The 23,740-nt window shown below is 33.7% G+C and overlaps 1 protein-coding gene across 1 annotated transcript in view; it reads right to left on the bottom strand.

Annotated features, from left to right (window-relative positions):
* Window positions 1–23,740, bottom strand: part of Tusc3 (tumor suppressor candidate 3) — a 212,793-nt gene that overhangs the window by 185,269 nt on the left and 3,784 nt on the right. The window lies entirely within an intron of this gene.

Below are 23,740 nucleotides of genomic sequence, written 5' to 3'. Positions count from 1 at the left end.
TTAACTGTCTAATCAACCATTAATCTCTATTACCTAAACTATTAAAGCTGCCTCCTAGAAGTTTTCTCCAGCATTGCTCTTGTTTTCACCAATTCTTTCTCCAAATTATTCCAAGGGTGATTATTTTGAAACATTAAAAGAGATCATGTCACCCCTTTGTTTAAATACTTTATCATCTAGTCTTGGTGCCTACCTTTTAACATGACCCAGGAAGTACTTCTTTGTTCTGATCTCTGTCTACAACTCCAATATCATTATAAGTGCTCTCCCCTTAGCTCACTGTATGACTAAAATGTTTCTCCTCTAGACATATCTTTTGCTAACTGGAAGATTTTTAACTTTTAACTTCAGGTCTCCACTGAAATGTAAACTCCTATGTTTTCTCTATTATTATTATTATTATTACTGTTATTATTATTAAATATTATTGTTTATAGTAAGTATTCTGAAGAGAAAGAATAGGTTGTTATTAGGGAATGCTTTTTCTTCAGAGCACTTACTATAATAATATTCATACATTTATTTGTATACTTATTTCCTTGGCAGGAAGTGTGTGTATCTCTCTCTCTCTCTCTCTCTCTCTCTCTCTCTCTCTCTCTCTCTCTCATCTGTGTTGAGGGGAAAAAGTTTACATTCCTCATCATGCAGGTTGATCAGCAAAGATGAATACTTCTGGTAAAACTTAGCTTGCTCTCTCACTTAAGCAGCCAACTCCATTTCAAAACAATGACATTTCAAAATTCTTCCTTATATTGAGTATATATATATCCACCTATGTCATATCCATCTACTAGATCTAGTTTTTCCCAAGAGGGACAAGCTAAGAAGACCATGGGCTACCATCCTGTTCTAACTCCTCCTGCTGGATGAAAGGGTTACCATTTTCTCCTCCTCAGCTCCAGGAAAAAACAAGAGGATCTCCAGGAAAAGCATCTATAGTACTGTTTCTGCAATTATCCAAAAAAAAACAAAGATTAAAGTATTGAGCAATTACAGCAACAATTAGATACTCATAACAGTGAAAACAACAGCATATCAGTCATAAATATAACAAAAAACATTTAGGGAAAAACATAGCCAAAAGGAATCCTTCTAAGACTGCAGTTATGCCTACTAGTCTGGAAGGCCACAGAATGAACCTGCTCAGTAACCTCTGGAAAAGATAACTGACAGTTGGTAAGCTTGGCTAAAAGTCCCTGAACTTTCAAAGCATTCCTCAAACCACACACCAAGAAACTGGCAAAAGATGGAAAACTTACTGCCTCTAGGGTACACACTTCTGACCAGTCATTGGCAGCTTCTAGGAAGCAAGGCTTAAAAATAAAAACAAGTGGGTGTGGGAAGCTCACCATTAAAATCAGAAGTTATATACTGCAGCCAAACTCCACAAAAATTCATCCAGAACTATGTGTAATCCAAATAAACATAAAAAATAAAATAAACAGTATTCCAGAGGGAAAGGGGATTAATAAGAATCTACAGTTACAAAAATTTCTGATCTAAAATGTCCAGTTTTCAAAACAGCATGCACAAAAATAACTAAAATAAGTACACAAATTGAAAAATCTTAAGCAGATACAGGTTAAAGGAAAAAAATATAAGCAACAGAAAAACTTCAAATTAGCTATTATATTCAAAGAACTAAAGGAAACTGTTCTTGAAAAACAAAAGTTTCTTGAAAAATTAAAGTATAATAGCAATGACTCATCAAACACAGAATATAGATAAACAGAAAATTATAAAACATAAATGTTATGGTTTGAATGTTATCTCTAAAACTCATGTTGTAATTTAGTTGTCATTAAAAAAGTATTAAGTGGTGGTAATGCTAGCCAGGCATGGTGATGCATACCTATAATCTGAGCAGCTCAGGAGGCTGAGGAAGGAGGATGGAGAGTTCAAAGCCAGCTTCAGCAACTTAGAGAGGCCCTAAGCAATTTATCAAGACCCTGTCTCAAAACAAAATATAAAAAAAGGGCTAGGGATGTGGCTTAGTGTTTGAGAATCCCTGTGTTCAATCCTCAGTACCAAAAAAAAGAGCTGGTAATATTAAAAAGTTATTAGACCATGAGGGCTCTGTCCTCATAAATGAATTAATGTCATTACTGTGGAAGTAGATTAGTTATAATGGGAGTGGGTTCCTGATAAAAACAATGAGTTCCATATGACTCTGTTTTACATATACTTGCCTGTCCTTCTAAGATGTAGTGTCACAGTAGAAAGGCACTCATCAATAAGTACATGAAAAAATGCTCACCATCTCTAGCAGTCAGAGAAATGCAAATCAAAACTACCCTAAGATACCATCTCACTCCAGTAAGATTGGCAGCCATTAGGAAGTCAAACAACAATAAGTGCTGGAGAGGATGCGGGGAAAAGGGCACTCTTGTTCATTGCTGGTGGGACTGCAAATTGGTGCAGCCAATTTGGAAAGCAGTATGGAGATTTCTTGGAAAGCTGGGAATGGAACCACCATTTGACCCAGCTATCCCCCTTCTCGGTCTATTCCCTAAAGACCTAATAAGAGCATGCTACAGGGACACTGCTACATCGATGTTCATAGCAGCACAATTCACAATAGCAAGATTGTGGAATCAGCCTAGATGCCCTTCAATAGATGAATGGATAAAAAAATGTGGCATTTATACACAATGGAGTATTACTCTGCATTAAAAAATGACAAAATCATAGAATTTGGAGGGAAATGGATGGCATTAGAGCAGATTATGCTAAGTGAAGCTAGTCAATCTTTAAAAAACAAATACCAAATGACTCCTTTGATATAAGGGGAGTAAACAAGGACAGGGTAGGGACGAAGAGCTTGAGAAGAAGATTTACATTAAACAGGGATGAGGGGTGGGAGGGAAAGGGAGGGAGAAGGGAAATCGCATGGAAATGGAAGGCGATCCTCAGGGTTATACAAAATGACATATAAGAGGAAAGGAAGGGTAAGACAAGATAATACAAATGGAAGAAATGATTTACAGTAGAAGGGGTAGAGAGAGAAAAGGGGAGGGGAGGGGAGGGGAGGGGGGATAGTAGAGAATAGGACAGACAGCAGAATACATCAGACACTAGAAAGGCAATATGTCAATCAATGGAAGGGTAACTGATGTGATACAGCAATCTGTATACGGGGTAAAATTGGGAGTTCATAACCCACTTGAATCAAACTGTGAAATATGATGTATTAAGAACTATGTAATGTTTTGAACGACCAACAATAAAAAAAAAAAAAAAGCCGGCACCATGCTCTTTGGATTTCCCATACTCCAGAACCGTGATCTAAATAAACTAATATCATTTACACATTGCTCCAGTCTGTGGTATTCTGTTGTAACAGGAAAAAATGGAATAAGACAATAACCAAATAAAAAGCACAAATTTAAAAGATGCTTTCTACCTCAAAAATTCTAAAAAGAATGAAACTGCCCTGACATGACTATATTAAAACAAAGTATGATTTTGATTTTTAATGCTAGTATGTTCTGTGTAAAACACAAGTGTGCTTTTAAAATATATCCACAACAAAATATATTATTAACTTTTGTCTTTACACTGTATTAGATTTGCTTCGAATATTTCTAGTTTATTCTTATTGCTATGGGGTAATTATTACTAGCATCTCCCTTCCTTCCCAAATGTGCTTCACTTTTACTTATCAATTATATAGTCATCCAGCTATATGTTATTAATAGCATTTTTAATTTTTTGTCTCTTTAATTGTCATTTAAAATGTTAACACACATTTTCAGAAACTTAAGATGCAGTTGCTCATATTTAAAGTAGTCAAAATGTTCTTCATTACAGCATTAAAGCATCCTCAATCCATTTCCAAACAAGAAGTAAGAAAGCATTAACTCCCAAGTAGTATGGTGCAATCCCAGCTCTTCAGGAGGCTGAGGCAAGAGGATAACTTAAAACCAGGAGTTCAGGGTCAGCATGAGCAATGTAGTGAGACCCCATCTCAAAATAAAAAGGTATTGGAACAAAAAAAGAATTTATTAAAACAGGTTTGTCTCATTCCTCACAAAAAACAATGTATTTAACTTTGCCCAAATTTCATACCTACATAAAAAGCATTAGATGCCTAATTAGCTAGCTAAGCAAGATAGACCATCAGCTAACAAATTTATAAGCCAGACTCCAACATCTAAGTGAGAAAGAATTCTTCAGAAATCATTCAAAACCTCTGGTTCGTTGCTTTAATTTATTTAGAAAAAAAATATTTAGAAAAAATTAAATGGAAACTTTAGTGATAAGAGGTTCAAATAAACCAGTTAATCATATTTTAATTAATTAATTAATTATGGTACTAGGGTTGAACCAGGGGTGCTTCACAACTGAGCTACATCCCCACATGTTTTTACTTTCTATATTGAGACAGGTCTCACTAAGTTGCTGAGGCTGTTCTCAAACTTGCAATCCTTCTGCCTCAGCCTTCTCAGTAGTTTGGAGGCGTACACAGCCATATCTGGCATCATTTATATTTTTTAAAAAAACTAACATCAGTCTCAAAATCTGAAATCAGTATCTTATTCAATTGCTATTATATCAATGTGCTATTAATATAGATTTATAAAATTTATTTATGTTATATAAATTATAAGTGTCTGATTCACTTTTATAACCCTTTCAATTCAAAATTAATTTCAATATTGGACATAAATGTATCTCTTAAAAGTCTAAACATATAATACTACCAAAAAATGATATGCACTATATATTTAGAAAAGAAATAACAGTAATCCTCCCTAATCTACTGGGGTTAGGTTTTAAGACCCCCAGAGGTCTGTTCTTCCCTCCTTCCCTCTCACTCTCCCCCTTTCCTTCTTCCCTCCCTCCCTCTCCCTCTCCCTGTCCCTCCCTCCCTCCCTCCCTCCCTCCCTCCCTCCCTCTCTCTCTCTCTCTCTCTCTCTCTCTCTCTCTCTCTCTCTCTCTCTCTCTCTCTCTCTCTCACCTGAAACCAAGAGGGTTATTACATGACTAATTGCTCAATGGCATATTCACCATGGATATGATGGATAATTCACATTGTAGAAGGGAAGAGGTGGGATGTTGCAAGATTTCATCATGGTGCTCAGCAGAATGCATAAAACTTATGAATTATTTAAATGTAGTGAGACCCCATCTCAAAATATAAAATTTAGTGAGACCCATCATTCAAATTTTTAACTTAAAACATGAATTATTTATTTCTGAAATATTGCACTTAATGGTTTTGGAGTATGATTGACCAGAAGTAACTGAAACCATGGAAAATGATAACAAAACTTGAAACCATGGAAAATGATAACAAAACTAAGTGGGAACTACTATACACCTCAAAAGAATGTTTGAAATAAAAAAATGAATTATTCTCTTACAATGAAACTATATAAACACACATATTAGATATTTAACTTCTTTAATATTTAAACTAGCTGCTGTGAAAATATTCCATTTGACTTGAAAAATAACAAATTTGGATAATCACTGCAAAATAAATTCAAATAATTCCAGTTTAGAAATCTTTCAATACAACATTGGTAACTTTATAAGGCAGACTTAGTCTTTCCTAAAACCACAAATTCTTAAGAAGAGAACACATGGCTGGGGATGTAGTTCAGCAGTAGAGCACTTGCCTGTATGCATGAGACCCTGTGTTTAATCCCTAACCTCAAAAAACATAATAGAAGACATGAAATGTATTTTTTCACTTCACAAAATTTTTTTAATATTTATTTTTTAGTTGTAGTTGGACACAATACCTTTATTTGTTTTTATGTGGTGCTGAGGATCGAACCCAGGGCCTCGTGCTTGCTAGGCGAGCACACTACCACTGAGCCATGACGCCAGCCCCTTGCATTTCACAAATTTCCTGTTAATTCCAAATATAAAAATATTTACATGCCATATATACACAGAAATTTATTTAACTGAATATGTCCCACTAAATGTTCCCTTTAAATTACAATGCATTGTATTTTAAAAAATAGTTTTTGATGAGTAACCTTACAATAAAATTTAAAAATTTTCCAAACAATGACTTCAAGAAAAAAATTAAATAAAAGTGAAAACTCTGCAGGAAAATAACCATCCCAAAGTTAGTATATATATATATATTTCTCCTTCAAAATAACCTTAAAATATAATAAAAAGAGAGCAGTCTAACAGCAGGAGACATTCCTTATAATTGAAAGCATAAAGCTGAACATGTTTATTTAGGTTCTAATTGGCTAATTTTTCTAAATGTTTTCCAAGTGATTTGCACCCATATAAAAACCCATTTGGACACAAAGTGTAAATGTAACCTAAAATGTTTGATCTATTTTTCTAATATAGTATAAACTGACTCAAATTCTCAAGTGGAATAAGACAATGCCAGCTACAAAATGAGAAAGAGCCATGGGTCAAAACCCTAAAAATAAGCTTGGTGAGGCAGTGTAACCAGAATTACCAATTTTAAAAAACCACTCTGATGGAGTTAAAAGTGGCTGAATGCTTTACTACATCATACATATTATCCAGACCCACCATAACCTAATGTCTTACAGTAAAAAATAACATTTCATTTATAGGAAAGAGCCTATGCAAGACAGAGAGTCTGATGAATGAATAATTGAGAGCAGGATGACAATAAAACAAAGATAAAAAGTCAAGCACTAAAGAATGATGCCTCCTAACAATTCTACAAACTATTAAATTTTCTATTACTCATTTATTTATATCTGTAATTGCACACTTTGAGACAGTAATGAACAATGTAATAGGTCAAATCTCTGGGCAGTAAAAGAGGGAGAAGGAGGGATTTATTGTACATTAATGGACAAAAAACTAACAGGTGACTTAAGCAGGTTAACAATTGAATACACATCAATTGTTAATGTCTCTTAAATTGCCCTAAGTTCACATAAGATAGATAAACTTTCAAACAAAATTGTCTGAAATAATTTCCAGGAACAAATGATGACCTCAAAATGGCAAGGATGCACCTAAAGTTACCTATAAAAAGAAATGGCTTACCCACCTTCTTCATTCTCTACCTTCTGCTAATATGAATATAAGTGCTTTTCCCCCCTTACATTTTGGAACAATCAGGGAAGTTTCATGATAACATGTCCTGGGAAAATAATACTCCATGACCTTTCTGCATGTCTCGGCAGCTTTTCTTCCAAAATCTCTCTCAAGAACATCTGCGTAATAAATGGCATGGAAGCATAATTTCCCTCTGAGGCAGAGGACAGAATCTGTTTCCTAGACCAGAATAATAAAGCTATATCTTCTGCAAGGCAAAAATTGGAGAGATTTAAAGCAGCTCCTTTAATATCTTAGGGTCCCTAAACTCCGGGTTTTCTCAGTTATGATACAGACCCACTGATTCAATGTCAGGCTCTGGTTCAGACGCCTGCTGTGCCCTGAATAACAAACACACTACCTAAATCCACTGGACTCCTGAGCAGCAGAATGTATTGGAAGTACAGCAAGCCAACCTAGCAGATCCCATCACACTTGTTTAGGAGATGTTAACTGACATACACAACTCCTTTATGGTTGAAGCTGGTAATTACTCCAGACGTAGATATGACCAGATATGAACATATGGCTTTGTGGAATTGTCCCTAGAGTATGACTTGATAGTATGCCAAGAAAAATGTAGTACACCATCCTGATGCCATCCTTATATTCAACTGAGAATATTATTTTAAAAGTTTTTTTTTTTTTTTAACTAGTAGTAGCTGGATGCAATGGTGCATGCCTGTAATCCCAGCAGCTTAGGAGGGTGAGACAGAAGGATCTCCAGTTCAAACCAGCCTCAGCAAAAGTGAGGCACTAAGCAACTCAGTGAGACCTTGTCTCTAAATAAAATACAAAACAGGGCTGGGATGTACCTCAGTGGTTGAGTGCCCCTGAATTCAATCCCCAATACCAAAAAAAAAAAAAGGACTAAACTGACAGTGAAATACAAAGCAATGTTTGCAAAACAGTTCCAATATAAAATATAAGATCATAATGATATTCTAAACAATCAGGTGGCTTTCATGCTACACCTCAAGATCCCGAAAGGTACACATTCATTCTCTTCTCCCTTCAGTATGAGAAGCAAAGAAAGAAAAGGAGTTGATTCAGAACAACTTTGAAGTCAAATCCATACGTGAATATTGGCAGAGTTGCTAGTTGTATGATTCAGAGCAAATTATCCTAATTTATAAAACATTTTCATCTCTTAACCTCATCTATAAATTAAAATCATACTAAGGTTGTGATTAAATAATAGGGTACATACAAAATACTTAGAATACCTTACATTATAGGCATGTAATAAATGGTAATTATCACTAGTTCAACTTAATTAAGAAATAAAAATAATATTTATTATTAGTGTCTGCTTTAATTACATCTAAACAATTACATGATTTTAAAAATCATTTCCAAATTTCCTCTCCTAAGCTCTTTAGATAAACAAAGGGGATGGGGGGAAACATAGGTTCCTATTTGAATATACACAATTTCAGATGCTATAAATATAATTGCAGCATACTCAAACTAAATAATAATACAATCTTTCAACAAATTTCCATCAAGTATAATTAAGAAAATCAGTCAACATTCAATTACATATGTTTTTATATGAGTACACATAGAACACGTTATAAAAAATATTGTTTTAACACTAGAAAAAGACTAAAATATGTGCTAAGGTGTTCTGTGAAAAAAATTACTATTCAGAGAAGACATGATTCATGTACACATCATTTCAACTATACTAAGAAGTAACCAAGAATTTTCAATGTTATGGAAAAGCTATAAACAACACATAAGTAGTGATAATATGAGTAACTTCTTGAAATCTGTAGTCTCTTTCTGAACAAACATTAAAAGCAATGCTTTGTATATACAACCCAAAATTTATTATTTATAAATCTTTTTTTCTCTATTCTACTTGAATACAGATAAATTTTCAATTAAGATTGCTATATTTTACCAATCAATAAAAAAGTATTAGATAATGTACAGTCACTTAAAAGCTTACTAAACAAATATATTTTCCTGAGTGACTAAAAAAGAAAACAATGTGGTAAAGCTTGAAATGAAAATGAGAGAAAAAAATAGGATAATATCCATATACCAAAAACTGAAAGAAATGTGACAATATTAGGATTTTACTCAAATTCATCAGTCAGAATTCACATAAATTCTAGGTTACATTCTTAATAAAAATAGGAAAAAAATAAAATATTCTTTTATATTTTTCAAAAATCCTGGAATTAACAATGACATAAGCCTAATTTAATTCAGTTTAGAAAAAAAAAGACTTGATAACATCATATGACAAAAAATAGAGAAAAATCTGGTTTTAGGAAGGACTAAACCCAAGAATTTGATGGTGTCAATACTCCCTCTAGTTATAAAAGCTCAGTGATGACAACAAATTTTTGTATGCTTTATTTCTATATTAGTGGCATAGAAACTGGCACAGTTAGTACTTAAATATTTATTGAATAATATCCCCTCTTTGTTTCAGCTTAACTACTAAACATGAGTGTTTTCTGTGCCAAAAGTGATAATCTAAAAAAGCACATTCTTCCAACTTCATAAACCAACCAGCAAGGCAATCTTCCTGCCAATTCCATTTAGAAAAACTCCAGGGAGTGCTCTAGCCACTACCCAATCTTATGCCAATCCTATGCAAGACACAAGAGAGTTGACAAAGATCTGAGCCTGGCCTAATAATATGTGGCCATAAAGGAGCAGCTTCTTATGATGAAAAAAAAGAAGGGAAAGGGAGGTCTACAGAGGATAAAAACATAGATATCAACATTAACATGTCCTTCGTTACCAGCAACATAAATAAATCGTTCATCTCAACATACAATGGTTTTTAGTCTTGCATATGCCACAGTTAATTCAATACATTCACACACACATACACACACAAAGTGATATAGACAATAAAAAGATAATTATATTATTAGTTCAAATGGACCAATCACAGACATTCATCCAAATTTCTCCTGCAGCTTCTATCCCAGTTCGTCATACCATACTACTTTTTTGGTCACTCCCATACTTGACTACAACATTATAAATGCAAAGAATTTCATCAAGTTGATTTTTACAAACTGATACAAGAGAACTGCTCAAATTATATGCAAAGTAAAGAAAAGACCTGTCAAAATTATAAGGTGTGAGCTGAGATGTAGCTCCCAGGTAAAGCACCTGTCTCACATGCAGAAAGGGCTGGGTTCAAACCCCCCAGGTTCAAAAAAGAAAAAAAATTATAACATGTGAAAAAAGAAAGTCATCAAAAATAACCATATTACATACTTCAATAAAGAATGACATGAATGTCAAAGAATTCAAAGCAGCACCTGAGAAAATTACTAAAACCAAAAATATTTCCACAGAAAGGACCTCTAGAATCATGCTAAAAAAGTTAAACATTAACTGAAAATGTCCTATACTATCATATAATTTTTGATAATTTAAATTATCATATAGTTTATTAACAAAAATCACACCAGAATCTATCACATTTAATTTTTTTGTAAGTTTGGTTTAATTTTAAAGAAAGAACTGCAAATCCTTTTTCACTATTTTGAAATATTACACATCACTTAAAGTTTATTTCATAAACTGGACTCCTCCCAAGTACTATTTAATTAAAGGTGAATCTTGTTTGGAGAAATAATTGCTAGTGCTTTAAATACTAAACAAATACTTAAGCAAGGAACTAACTCTGAGCATGATAATGGGCCAGGTTATTTAGAAGATTAGAAGATAAACAACATAAAGAACCTTAAACTAATAACATTTGACAAAGACCATGACTCAGAGTACTATGAGAGCACTGAGAGAATGATTAATACTTGGTAGCTAAGTAAAGAAACACTGCTAGGAGACATACTTATTTAACTGAAAAAAACATCAATTTCAGTGCTCCCTTGAAAATAAAATAAATTTTAAAGTATTTAAAATAAAACTTTCTCTACTTCTCTGAAGTATATTTCAGTTCTTTCATTAAAAGAAATGGTAACATATGGGAAATCAAAGACATCTGGTTCAACTCTAGTTTTACTGAGACCCAGAAAAATATGGTGGCTTAATGAAGATCCAAAGCTGATAATTTAAAGACTATCTGACTAAAACCTTTGTTGCAGATTCCCAGTTTGCTGCAACATTTTCTTAGCCAAGAATATATTCAACATATACAATATCAATTAAAAGGTTAAAATATGATTCATGCTAAGAGTATACATCTTCTGTGAAGCAAGGTATACAAGCCCACTCTGAAGTACATATATCAAGAATAAAGTAGTGACTTTAGAGGTAGATGATCAACAACTTACATCTGTTTGAGGCCCTGCTCTTTCCCTTATCAACTATGTTACCTTGGGATAAAAATCTTTGAACTGAGTTAGGCTCCCTCATCTTAAAATAGTAACAATACCACCTATTCCAAAAAAGAAAAAAAAAGCCATGAGGAATAAATAAGATGATGCTAAAAGCTGTGTTCCCCAAAAAACTAGTCATTGAAATTTACTTCTGAACTCCAGAAACATTTTAAATGTTTTGGGGAAAATATACTGGCAATAAAACTGCTGGACCTCAGGAAGAGTAGAATACTATTAAAGAATAGGTACTGAATTTCTTGCTGTAGTCTGAACATTGCAAAAAGTATATTGTATGAGGCCATTACTCTAAATATGTAAACAATACCATATTCTGATTCCACAGTTCAAGCAATACCATGTTCTAATACCACAGTCCAGAAAAGATGCTACAAATGCACATCTCTACATTAGACTGAAGGCTGAGAGAATAATTTTTTAATACATGATGGACACAATTTCCTTATACAATACATTCACAAATGCAAATGTAAGGAAAATGTACTACTCTAAATTAAATGTTTTAAAATACAGAAAAAGATCCGATTGTTTTAATATTTAATTTTCAGTAAACCATCTCTCTTAGTAAGAAAACAGATTTTTCCCTTAAGTGCTTCCTGAGGAAGCTAGCCCTACAGACACCTAGATGCTAGCCCAGTGAGACAACACTGTACTTTCAGACCACTAATATAATTAATCTTGTGGTTTTAAGTCACAAAATTTTTCATTTGTTATAGCAACAATAGGAAACTAATACAATGGTCATCCTGGCCTTCCTGAACAATACTGGGGGAAAAACTTATATCTGGCCATGAGTCTGTCTCAATTATTTGTGAAGAACAAGAGCCTCTCTCCTTGCCTTATATCTTCTATGTCTCAGTGGCACACTATCTCAGAACCTCAAAGAGACACTTGTAAGTCCAAGTGGAGGAGCTTTAAAGCAGGGTGATAATGGACAATCCAGTTCAAGCACCCAGGAATCTCCACAGGTCACATTAGAGATGACACAGATCTTTGTCAGGTGGCCCTATTTAAACATGGGACATGAGCAAATGCCATCCAGCTTACACTTAAAGAAGAGAAAACTGATAATGTTACATATCTCTGGTAAACCAGCAAAACACTTTAGAAAAAAAATATATAATTCAATCTGGTTAAAGTATGAAAGCACAGCAGGAAAACAACATGAGAAGTAGTTCTCTCAAAGCTGCTAACAAATATTACAAATAGTCACTGATATGCACAAAGAAACCTGATTATTAAAAAGATATATGTAACTTTCAAAACAGTAGAGCATACATATAAACTGTTAATTCTATTCAAGTATTAGCTTTCAATTCTATACTATTCAGGCTTAGTAATGAGAAAAAATACCATAATTTTTTTTAATAATATCAGTGTGTTGGCAACTCAGTGAAGGTAAGACACATATACAAATACATCAAATAAGATAAGAGATCATTTATTTTTTATTTTAGCTGATTGTTAACTCAAAAGCAATGAGTAGTCCATCTTAGGTATCTAATATTGTCTATAATATTATTAATAAGCTCAGTTTGAAAAGAGCATTTATTTTATTAGGCTTACACAGATATATAAAATGTCATAGAAATAAAAAACTACACCTGATATTTAAAATAAATACACTTATTTCTACTTGTAAAGCTTCAAATAAATATCTCCAAGAAATATAACTGTTTATCCTATAATGAGGTGGAGGAGAACATTTCTATAAAGTTTTTAATGTAAGAAAATACACTTTAAAATCATATTCCACCAAACAATTGCTTTACACACTGAAACAGTGTTCATCTTAATTGTGAGTTTTAATTTTTCATTCCCCTAAGGGGGAAAAAACTATCATTCTTTCAAACTTTTGGATTAGTTTAATGGGTATGCTGAGATGGTAAGATAAGTGAGCTGTTTAAATTAATAACTATCATTTACAACTATTTTTGTGAATAACTATTTTCTCAGTACTCTGAGCTTTGAAATCATTCTAAGGATAATTTGGTCCATCCTCATAGGTTCCAGCTTGTTATTCTTCCCCACCTTACAGTTATGTACCCTTCCCAGTTACCTGGTCAAGGACCACAAGCTCCAGCACCAACATGTACACAAGAGCCTTGCAGAGACTCCTGAACCAGTTCCTACTTTTGTGAAAGGTAAAGACATTGGAACAAATCCAGATAGATAGATACATATATTCAACTCTTTGTGGCCTTGTGTGTCTTTGACTGAACCCTGATTAATGCACATATTTTTAATATGTTTATTTTACAGTCATTAATAAATGTCTCCTATTAAATACTCCCATGCTATACACTAATACCCATATTTATGCCACCATTTAAAAGTACATAAATATTTAAAAGAGCTAATTTGTTCACTTTTGGTAGAAAGAGTTCTAAAATAATCCCTAATGACCCATATTCTTACATAATTTTCTCCCCTAGAATACAGACAAAATCTGAGATGCAATGGAATATCATTTCTGAAATTTTGTTGATCTTTACAGTAAATATTTCCAGATACAAAGTTCAGTCAATGATCTATCAGTTATTTAAAAGGGAGATTGTCCTGGGTGGGCCTGACCTAATCAGATGAGCATCCTAAAAGGTAGTATCAGAAGAGTCACCCTAATGGCCCAGAAAAAAAGTGAAAAGCCATGTTGTGAATTGCATATAAAGAGAGAGAAAATCTGAGGCTGGCTGCAAAGAACAGAGAGCACAGACAGCAAAAAAACATGAAACTTAGTCCAACAAATAAGGAACCGACTTCTGTCAATAACTTGAATGAGGAAAAAAAAAAAAAGAAGACCTGGAGATCTAGAATAGAATAGAACCAAACAACACTGAATTTCAGCCTCCTAACACCCTGAACAGAGAATTTAGCTATGCTATACCCAGACTTATAGAGAAACTATAAGACAAGACCTGGGTGTAACTTTAAGCCATTTGTTGCAATTTATTATGTGTTTGTTTTAAATTAACATACTCACAAACCACCCATGTACTCATGTCCTATTTCTTAATGTTCATAGATTATTCAGCTTAAGAGGGGAATATGAGAGTCATAGAAAGAAATACTGCAAAGCTGTTTTATTTAGTTATACCACATCTTCTAAGAGATAAGATTATTTTAGAACAGGGCATTTTATGTACAATCCACAAATGATAACATCTCAGAAGAAAACCATGAGATAAAAGTAGTCAGTAAATCATTGCTGTACTTAACCTCATGCAGTATTTGTACAGTGATATCCCATTTATAAAACAATACTGAGAAGTTTTTAATCTCAAAAATCCATGAAGCCAGACTCCTGTATAATTGGTATCAATGTTGCTGTTTTTCCACTTTTATCTAAGGCCTGAAAGTTTACTTTAAAATGAATTATATTCTCTACTTGTTAATAGTTTTGATAACCTACATTCAAAAATCATACATTACTGGTATATTTTTATCATGAAACTATAAACTATTATGAATTCATATTGTCTATACATCTCACAAAAGGCCCACAACTAAAAGGGTCTCAATCTATAACAAATTTAGCTAAAACTAATACTTCTATACAAACACTTGCTTAGAGTAAATGATCAAATGTTGTCTATTTCTACAAGATCATTTAAACAGAAGTAATATTTCATACAGCTAGGAAATAATATAAATATTAAAAGGTCTATCTGATTCATGAAACTGTCCTATCATTAGGAAACTGGTTTGAGACCTTGGAAGATACAAAAGAATGAAGGTTACTGTTAATATTGCCTAACAACATTTCTTTTTAAAAATATTTTTATTAGCTATTGATGGATATTTATTTATTTATTTATTTATTTATTTATTTATTTATTTATGGTGCTGAGAATTGAACCCAATACCTCACACATGCTAGGCAAGCGCTCTACCACTGAGCCACAACCCCAGACCAACAATTTCTCTTTTAATAAATACTTACAGTCATCTAACCAAGGGAAAAATCCTACTGAGAATTGTCAAAATCACAACTAATGTGTATATTTCAAATCTCTTTTCTAGAACTCCAAATTTGAGTAGTCCCTCCAATAACTTAATAATACTTCATTATTTTCTGAGTCAAATTACATTGTCTCACAATAATATTTAAAACTGTATTAAAAAGTGAAGGATGTCAAGAATCTAAGAAACAATTAAAATAGTTTAGGTTATAATGCATGCACTAACAGCTCCAAACATCAGTAATTAAAATAATTAAAGATGCACAATCTCCATCATGATCATCTTCAAAACAACCAGGCTTTCTTTTTCTTTTCTAAAAAAAGAAACTATAATCTAAACTAATAATTTGCAAAGATAAGCAATAGGGCTAGACTTCACGTTATCTGCTTTTCTCACTTTAATTTCATCCATAACAATGCCAAACAAAGCCAGGATGGTGGGGGCAAACCTGTAATCTCAGAGACCTGGGAGGTTAAAGTAGGAGTATCACAAGTTTAAGGCCAGTCTCAGCAATTTAGCAAGGCCCTAAGCAATTTAATGAGATCCTCTCTCAAAATTAAAGCAGGGAGGGGGACTAGGAATGTGACTCAGTGGTTAAGCACCCTGGGTTCAATCCCCAGTGCCAATCAATCAATCAATCAATCAATAAAATAAGAACCTAACAGAGAAAGGGAGAAACACCAAAGCAAGTTATATAAAGTATCACAGGTCTGACCTGGATGCCCAAGTAAACAATAATTAGGTTGGGTGCCATTGCGCACACCTATAATCCCAGTGACTCAGTAGGCTGAGACAGGAGGATTGTAAATTCAAAGCCTGCCTCAGCAAAAGCAAGGCCCTAAGAAACTCAGTGAGACCCTGTGAGTAAATAAAATACAAAGTAGGGATGGGGATGTGGCTCAGTGGCCAAGTGCCCCCCGAGTTCAATCCCTGGTACCCATAAAAACAAAAACAAAAACAAAAAACACAATGATTAAATCAACAGTATGACAAAAATCCATACTACACACCCAGAATTCATTCACCAATCTCAGTACCAAAGCTAACATGCATTAAGCACTCACTATGCACCAGATTTTACTACTTACACTATCATCTCATTTATGACTCACAACTCTATAGTAGGATCCATCAGACTATCTCCACTTCACAGATAAGGAAATTGAGGCTTAGATAAAATAATTGGACCAAAACAACTTTACTAATCATTTACCAAACGTAAGGCATTATGATTGAATATGCTATGGGGGGAAAAAACAATTTCTCCTCAAAGGGTATATCTAATACATAGAATGACAACAGACAACACTGCACATGAGGTTATAACAAAACAGAGATTCACCTAGGCAAGCATCAAAAAGCACTTCATCCAAAATGGAGAAGAAGGGTCACTCACCTAAATTAATACTGGTAGGAAGCATTTAAGAGTGGTGAGGTACAGAACAGAAAGGTAGACCAATGCTCATTCAGGAAAAAGCACTAAAGAACATGCAAAGAATCTTAGACTGTGTCCTACAAGGCCACTGGTATTTAAACTGCACTCCTCAAAGATTGAATTCTCCTGAGAAGTCCCAGCAGATATCTTTGGCTGAGGTGGGACAGAGGCGATTTTAAAAAAAGTTTGAGATTCAGAGAAATGTGTCCAGATATCTGCATTTGGCAAATAGATGTGTGAGAGTGTTTTATCTGTGATAGAATTATAACAGTTTGGGCAAGAAAGTCAGAACAGAACCTTACCCCTCATACATTATTAACCATATAGATTAAATCCTTTAGATGTTAGGTGTGATCTAAGGTTACCTGAGTCTAACTTCATTTATTTAAATAACTTCCCAAAGAAACAAATGGTCTAATTTTATAAATTATACTCTTACAGTGGTTAAGTTTCAGCAGTTTTAAAAGACTTGTCTGCCACATCTTTAGTCACTCTTTGGGTTCAAAAAAAACATGTACAAGAATGAAACTAGAAACCTATCTCTAACACGGTACAAAAATCAATTCAAAATGGATAGAGTTAAATGTAAGACCTGAAACTGTTAGAAGAAAACAGGGGAAACACTTTCAAACACTGGAATGGGCAAGGATGTTTTCAGTAAGATCCCAAAAGTACAGGAGACAAAAGCATAAAGAGACAAATGAGATAACACAAAACTAAAATGCATTTAAATAGCAAAGGAAATAACCACCAGAACAAAGAAACAACCTAGAGAATGAGAGAAAATAGTTGCAAACTATACATTTCACAAGGGGTTAATATTCAGAATATATAAAGCACTCCAAATTTCAACAGTATAAAAGTAACCCAATTTAAAAATGAGCAACAGAACTACATAGCCATCTCTCAGGACACATACAACCTGGCAACAAGTATATGAAAAGTTGCTCAGTGTCACTAATCATTAAAAAAAAAATTTTTTAAAAAACACAACGAAATATCACCTCATCCTAATAAGAATGATCATTCTCAAAAAGATAACAAGTGATGATGAGTATGTGGCAAAAAGGGAACTCTTGTACACATTTGTGGGGATATAAATTAATATAGCTATTATGGAAAACTGAATAGATGTTCCTCAAAAACCATGTGATCCATCAATCCTACTACTGGGTTTATATACACAAAGGAAGTTCAATCAATATGTCAAAGAGACTTCTGTACTCTCTTGGTTATTGCACGGGTATTCACAGTAGATAAGAAATGGAAACAACACAAGTGTTTATCAACTGCTAAATGAATACTGAAAATGAAGTACATATACACAATACAATACTATCCAGCCATAAAAAAAGAATGAAATCCTGTCATTTTTGCCAATGAGGATGGAACTATTAAGTCAGGCACAGAAAGATAAGTACTACAAGATCTCATTCATATGCAGAATATAATTTTAAAACATTGATTCTGGTGGCTAGCAGCTGGGGAAAGGAGGCAGGAGGGAGCATGGGGAATGGTTGATCAATGGGTACACTAAGTTATATTAGCTAGGAGTAACGGTGTGCTACTGCACAGTAAGGTGACTATAGATGACAACAATGTATTGTGTATTTTAAAAAGCTAGAAGAATGTTGAATGCTTTTACTATAAATAAAAAATGTTCAGGGAAATATCTAATCTGATTCAAACATTACACAATGTATACATATTTTGAATCATCACAAGGCATCCTATGTGATATCCAACTCATATACAGATCCATTTGAAACAAATTAAATTGGAATTAAAAAAAAACATTTAAACAAGTTCCCTGGGACAGGAATTCCATAAATGATAAACCATGTAAAGATAAAAGAAGGAATAATGACAGTAATAAAATAATATGAAAATGTTAAAGGAGGAAATACTATGACAGCATAAATTCTCTTAAAACAGATCATAGAAATATAGAAACAAAAACTCTGGCGTCAGCAAACCTTATTTCTAGTCCCAGCTTCCTTATTTAGCCCAAAATCTGACATTTCCCATTCACTACATTGTATAATGTAGTATTAAAAAAAATTCTATAGTTACTATTTTGATGTGCACTGTGCTCCAGGATGAAAGCATGCAACTCCTGTGGCTGTCAGTTGGAAGCAAAGTTGAATTAGAATGCCATTATCACAGTGCTAAACGTTGATTCAGCCACCCTTCCTTCCCATAAAGACTCCAAAAAAAAAAGTATTGGAAACAATGGCAAGACAGAGCACAATCACTCCTGTTTCATCAGGATGAAAAGTCCCTTTATTCCCCTTGAAAACTCCAGCTCCCAATCAGCATACCTTCTTAAGAAATCCGTTTTAGTTTTGCCTAATACTAACTCAAATGTTAATCAAAAGAATGTTACTAAAATATGATTTCTTTTTTCAAAATAAAGGTATTTCCCTGTATTTTATTTTGTGTGCCTTTAAAATGAAACCACCTGCTCATCTATTATACACACAAAATATTTTTAAAAGCATTCACATGTAAAATGAATCATATACAGAAAATATATCTGAGGCATATACTACTCTTCCACTCTTTTCTTGGGCTGGCAACTTTTAAGACACATATTAAGCTTACAGTATTTTTATTAAAAGCTTTTGGTTCATACAATATTTAAATAGAATTTCAAACATACAATGAAACAAAATTCTATCAATAGAAGAAACACATGGAAAATTCACTTCTGCACAAATGAGATTCAAGGATCATAAACTGAGATTCAAGGATCAGAAAGGGTTATGCACACTTGCATAATCATCTACTAATATTTAAATAATCCTCTACTAATTCATAAATAGGGTTATGAAGCTAGTTATTAAAACATAGAGTAAAAGGAGAACTTTGGAGTAAAACGGTAAGTGTACAAATTGTAAAAACAGGGTCAAAACCCTCTATGCGTCTGGGTACAATAGTACACACCTGTAATCCCAGCAGCTTGGGAGGCTGAGGATCACAAGTTCAAAGCCAGCCTCAATAATTTAGCAAGGCCCTAAGCAGCTGAGGGAGACCCTGTCTTAAAATAAAAAGGGTGAGGTAAAGCACCTAGGCTTAATCACTGATACAAAAAAAAAAAAAAAAAAAAAACTTCAGTAATTTCTTCTTTAGCAGAATGCTTTATGATACAACTATAAATCCAATTTGAAATTTCCTAAACAATAAGGAAGGTTATTGTTATAGTTTAAATGTGGTGTCCCCAAAAAGCTCACATGTGAGACAATGCAAGAAGGTTTAGAGGAGAAACAATTGGGTTGTAAGAGTCTTAACCCAATCAGTGAATTAATCCCCTGATAACTGAGTGGTAACTGAAGTGGTCGGGGTGGCTGGAGGAGGTGGGAATTGGGGGTGTGGCTTTGGGGTATACAGTTGTATCTGACAAGTGGAGACCTCTCTCTGTGCTTCCTGATCATCATGTGAGCTGGTTCTCTCAGCCACTCTTCCACCTTGATATTCTGCCTTACCTAGAGCCCCAAGGAATAGAACCAGCCTTCTATGGACTAAGATCTTGAAACTGTGAGCCCTCTAATAAACTTTTCCTCCCCTCTGGTTGGGTCCTTTCAGTCACAGCAGCGAGAAAAGCTGACTAAAACACTTATTAACTTCAGAACACAAGAGTCCAGAGTTAGAACAATAACAAGGTTAGCTAAGTTACATAATCAAGACCTCACATTCTTATTTTCCTCCACAGGTTTTGCTTCAAGCTTGTACCATCATAATTACAAGTTGAGATCAGCAACTCAAGCATCCCACTGTCATACACATACTCAAAGACAGAAAGAGAAAATTTACCTTCTTGCATCCTTTAAGAACAAAGAAACTTGCCCCAAATTGTATCATCTGCTCACTTTTAAAACAACAATTTGAAAGATGCTGGAAAAATCATGATGATCTTTGACTAATAAAAATTACTACTTGGAGCTTGCAATCATCCCAGCTAAACCAAACCAAAAGTCAGGCAAACAAGACTATCTGCCACAATCATCATGTGAAAATTATATATAACTGTCTTAGTCAATTTAGGCTGCTACAACAAATTACCATAGACTGGGGAGCTTAAAAACCAGATTTATTTCCACCTTTCTAGAGTCTGAAAGTTCAACATCAGAGTGCCAGCATGGTCAGGTTCTGATAAGGGCTCTCTTCAGAATGCTGACTTGTCACTATATCTTCACCGAGCAGAAAAACAAGAACGATCAGGTGCCTTTTATAAGAATTCTACCCACAGGATCTAATCACTTTCCAAAGGCTCTCCAATACCATCACAATGCCTCTAATACCATCACATTAGGGTTAGGAATTCAAATTATAAATTTTGGAAGGGCACAAACATGCAATGCATTTCAATAATCTAATTAAGTGAAAGGCCTAGCATCCTGTCTACTGTATTGCTACTCTCTTTATCTTTTCCTGATACAATTTAAGACTTATTTTCAACTCCCAATTTACCAAATTCAGGAATTTATACTAAGGTATTACACTCTATTTAAAATTTAAACAGATTACACAATTTATAAATAATTACAAAAAATAAGTTTTACCACTTATGTGAACTAACTTGCCAATAGCTTTCTGTGTCTTCAAGCAGAGCCAAAAATATCAAAATATTTCCAAAACTTAAGTCACATAATATTAACATCTAAATAAACCATCTCTAAAAGATATACTTATAAAATATTTGCATTAAATACAATCAATACCACATTTATTTAACTTATACAGAACTGCCCCTTTCCATCATAGTTACTTGATTTCTCAAGGTAACATGAAGGAAAAGGAAAATTTCTGACATCTTCAAGTATAAAACTCAATAGGTATTTTTGATGATCAACAAAAACTTTAATAAATATGTCAGTAAAGACTTACTTTTATTCAAAACTGTCTTTAGCTCATGAATTTCTTCAGGATGCTATCTGAACTAAAATGTTTATTAAGTTACAGATTCCAAAACACTCAATAAGCTAGCTCATGATCTTTTTTTTCCAGAGTTAAAGAGAAATATAGATAGGCAGAGAGAAACTAATTACTATGAAAAAAAGTATTATCTATTCTTCTAAATAACAATGTTGAAGCTTTAATATTCAGCCTAAATACTTAAATGTTTTACATATTTATGTATAATAACAGGAACCCTATTTTTAAAATTCTCTCCTTAAATCCATGTATAATTCCACAAGAAATCATGTAATCACAGACTCTACATACTATCTGCAAAATACAATTTAAGAACTACAAAGAGAGCTGAGGTTGTGGCTCAGTGGTAGAGTGCTCACGTAGCACATGTGAGGCACTGAGTTTAAGCCTCAGCACCACATTAAATAAATAAATAAATAAATAAATAAATAGATTGTATCCATCTACAACTAAATAAATGTTAAAAAAAACTGCAAAGATGTATTATACTGGCAGGTGGTTAGATTAAAAAAAAATGAAGCTCTTCAACATTAAAAGTTTGTTTCCCATAAAACAACACTGTTAATAGCAATGAGAAATCAGATGGACCAGATGGAGAGAGGAAAGGATAATATGCTCAATAGATATGCTCAATTAGAGGAACTGCAGAAATCTTGTCCTAACAACAGAAATAAAAACTACATAGAGATCAGCAGAAGTATTATCCATTTGTTACACACTTACACACACACACACACACACACACACACTCACACTACTGTTATGCAACAAATAGTCATTTTTTTCATCTACCCATTTTCTAGCAGGGAACACATTACTCCTACACTTAACCAAAGATAAATTTTCTATTTTGGTAGAATTACCATGATGCTCCAAGAGGAATTCTTATGCAGATAAGCTAATCACGATAGTCTAATACAGTGAAGAAACCAACATCAGTCACGGGCATAACAGACTGCACTGGCGTTCAAATTACTAAATATTTAGGGCAAAAGAGAAAGAATGAAAAAGTAAATGTAACAAAAGGTTAAGTGTTAATATTGTCTGCTTTGTGTTACATATTTTCATTCCATCCTTCTCTATGACATACACATACAATTAAGTACATATATGGGACTATACTTGCCAGTGGTATAATTACCTCTAAGAAAATACCCTAAAAATGTTCCCTTTTGATGAAATTTCTCAAAGAGATAATTCTTCATGGGTTTCTACACAACTTGTGAGTGGAGCTACAGACTTAACTTGGTTTTGGATTATCTTTTTAAGGATGTTGTGTAGCATAAAGCCATCATGTGAAAATTATATATAACTGTCTTAGTCGAGACAGAGTTCTCTATTTAAAAAAAAAAAAAAAAGTGGGCTCAGTAGTGCACATCTGTAATCCTAGTGGCTAAGGAGGAAGAGGCAAGAGGATCACAAGTTCAAAGCCAGCCTCTGCAATTTAGCAAGGCACTAAGCAACTTAGCAAGACCTTCTCTCAAAAGAAAAAATAAAAAGGGGTGGGGATGTGATACAGGGGTAAAGGGCCCCTGGGTTCAATCACTGGTACCAAAAAAAGAAAAATAATAAAAAGCTTGTGCATTTTAAAATATGTGGGTTCCCTGCAGTCAAGGTTGCTCTCCTGTAATTCAACTACTACATACCTGAGGATCACCTGGCCCTCTTACACTGCCCTGAACCAATTAAAGCTCAAGGAACCAATGCATATGTTGATACTCTGGCAACTCTAGTGCTGTAATATATTCATGTACCTAAAAGTTATGGAATTCTGTGACACATTCCTCATGGAATGCCGTGATACAGGAATACCATACCTTCTGCCATCATCCAAGAAACTGGAGCTCTTGGACAGGTACATTTGGCTATTCTGAGTAAGACCTGTCATTTTCAATCATTCTTCAAAGATTATCACACACATAATCTAACCTAAATGAAACAACTGCCTGACATCAGCATCATCTGTTTTTTATATGTATGCAGATCAATGTAAAATTGTTATGCATTTCTAAAAGTT

This window comes from Urocitellus parryii, chromosome 14 (assembly GCF_045843805.1).
Source record: "Urocitellus parryii isolate mUroPar1 chromosome 14, mUroPar1.hap1, whole genome shotgun sequence".
NCBI lineage: Eukaryota > Metazoa > Chordata > Mammalia > Rodentia > Sciuridae > Urocitellus > Urocitellus parryii.
The sequence above is the reverse complement of the archived record's forward strand: the minus strand, read 5'-3'. Positions and strand labels throughout refer to the sequence as shown.